Source organism: Macrosteles quadrilineatus, unplaced genomic scaffold (genome assembly GCF_028750875.1).
Source record: "Macrosteles quadrilineatus isolate MER2022 unplaced genomic scaffold, UCM_ALF_1.0 Scaffold_1__1_contigs__length_201487025, whole genome shotgun sequence".
Lineage (NCBI taxonomy): Eukaryota > Metazoa > Arthropoda > Insecta > Hemiptera > Cicadellidae > Macrosteles > Macrosteles quadrilineatus.
Window position 1 is genome coordinate 41,460,017 of NW_026542594.1, and position 2,649 is coordinate 41,462,665.

Below are 2,649 nucleotides of genomic sequence, written 5' to 3' on the forward strand. Positions count from 1 at the left end.
CGGTAAATATAGGTATTTTAATAGGTTCTACATTTTAATAATAGTAAGACAATTTTAAAGAGGAGTTGCATTGTATTTTTTTTAGGTGCTTATTATTTGCTTCCCTAAATAGCTAAAACCCTGTGATGTACTAACAATTTTGTAGGCCTATATTTGATTTTTGGGCGTTGAACTGAACTGCTTATCATAAAAACATTACTTTTAATCCATTTTGGTATTCTGAATTTGTTATTCAAAGTAATAAAAAAATTATATGTTGATTAAAGCTGTTATTTTAATGTAAAAACTTGTAAAAGTTTAATTTATGGAATAAAAAGTTTAGTGAGTGGCGTGGATTTGAACCAGGGACCCGCTACATGACTAGCGAGAATTCTACCTCTGAGCTACAACCTGACTATATACTTGAAAACCTACTTCACCATTGCTTGTAACGGTGTTGCAATTATTTGTTATATCAATAAATGTTGAGGCTTATTATTCGTGGTTTGTAGACTCAAAATTAGAATATCACCAAATGGTTTTCAACCCAAATATCCTTATGCATTCGAATATTTGAAAACATAGGTAAGGGTACTTGAAACCGTTCCAATAAACAAAATGTCCTTAGACGATTTAATTACATTCAAAATTTGGGCCTTCTTTTCTTTACTCATAGCAAGCTTAATTTTATATGTCGGAATAAAACAAAAGCTATACAAATCACAGCGAATGTGGCAGCAACAGATCAACTTCCACACATTGAGCGCCGCAACTAGGCCTACAACCGGCTACTACAATCACCGTGTTGATTGCAGCGACGCGACGCCGCGCCGCGCCGGCGCGTCGGCGGGCTCATTGATGAACATAAATAATAACGGTTTGATAAATAATGTGTGATTGTTTTACCTAGGTGTCTATATAGTTATTAATTAAAAGAAAACACTGCGTTTCTACAACTATTTACTTTTTGTATCAAATGAACACAAAATTAAAACCCTTTATAAAGGGTTTGAAAACCCGTGATTGAGGTTAGAAATTTGTTTTCAAAGTTTACCTTGTAAAGTTGGTCACGTGACTAGTAGTTTTGGTCACGTGACTAGTAAAATACACTAGTATTTATTTACTAGCGGTATAAAAACGATTATGAAACACAAATTAGTAGGACAGGTAAATACGGGACTGGTATTTACTAGACTAGTAATTACTATAGTTCGGCCGCTTAGAAAGCGACCTCCTCCAGCATTGCTTTAGCATTATCGCCCAGGTCGTTTTCTAAGCGGCCGAACTAGACTAGTATTTTTATGAAACAGGGCCAACTTTTTACTTGAAGTTTCTTTGGGCAAACAGATCAAATATAGTTCAATATGATATTAACAAATCTAGAATTTGATTTCCAAGAAATTGTTTTACTTTTTATGTTTGTAATTTAATTGTAACGGCTGTTGGTGTAAAAAAAGTTAGAGCGGCTTTACATTTTTTCTTAACTTTAGCTATTTAAAATCACCTGCCTAGCACATAAATCCCTTAAAACTAGTAAAACATGGTATTAACAAATTGAGAGAACTATGAAAAATTCAAATTTAAAATGTATTTCACCACCCGAATTAAATTTTTCATTTTAACCTATAATTAGTAAGATTGTTTTATAAACTGGAAAAATTAAAAAAGATTTATTGTAATTATTTTTCTAAATACCACTCTTAAATATAGGTAAATATATATTTTTTATTTCGCGAAACTATTAAGGAATACGAATAAATTGTTAATTTGTATAGATACATCATATTTTTTTCAAAAACGTAATTAAAGTAATGATATGTTCAAAGTCCAGGCCAATTCTTTCAACTTTGATCTTCAGTAATAAATAATAAACAAAGTGTTTATAGAAATGATTGACACCGTTCGATAGGAAATTTAATTTACTTTAAGAATGCCATTGGTGAATAACACAGGTGTTTTAGTTTAGCGACAATTTTAATTCGAAACAGCGCGCGTCGCGTTTTTCCCTATCTCTCCCATGTTATATCCGCGGCTTTTTGCCACTCTACGGCTCCGCGTGCCCCTCTAGTGTTCTGCTAAAGCTGGCTTCACCGCAACATGTGTATTCCTATTCGCGTGCCCTCTAGTGAATAGATAGTGCTACCATAGATTTTAATATTATAGAATACTGTAATGGTGGTGTATTCTATAGTCTGTGGCCCTACTCAACCATCCATCTCCTAACTTCTTCTAATTGCAGGATGAATTGGAAGCAACCACAACTCAGTGTACATCGTGGCTGCCTGGTCTATTAAACCTAAGCCTGCTCAAACTAGATCAAAAAACTCAGTGTACATCACTGAGCTTAGTGGTGTACATAGAGGAGAGGGGAAGCACAATTTGTTTTTCAGGATTAATTTTGCCAACAATGTCTTTTAGAGGCTTCTGATTGACCAAAACGAAGGTTTAGTAATTAAAAATTTTTTTTGTTCATAGAATAAAATTATAAGTGCCTCAAATTCAATTTTATATTTTTTTATTATGAAATTAAACCGTCATAACCTAACCAAACCAACCAAACGTGCTGACAATAAAAAAATCGAAAGAAGGTTTATTAATCGAAAAAATAGTTCTGTTCATAAAATAAAATTATAAATGCCTCAAATCCTATTTTATAATTTGTTTATTATA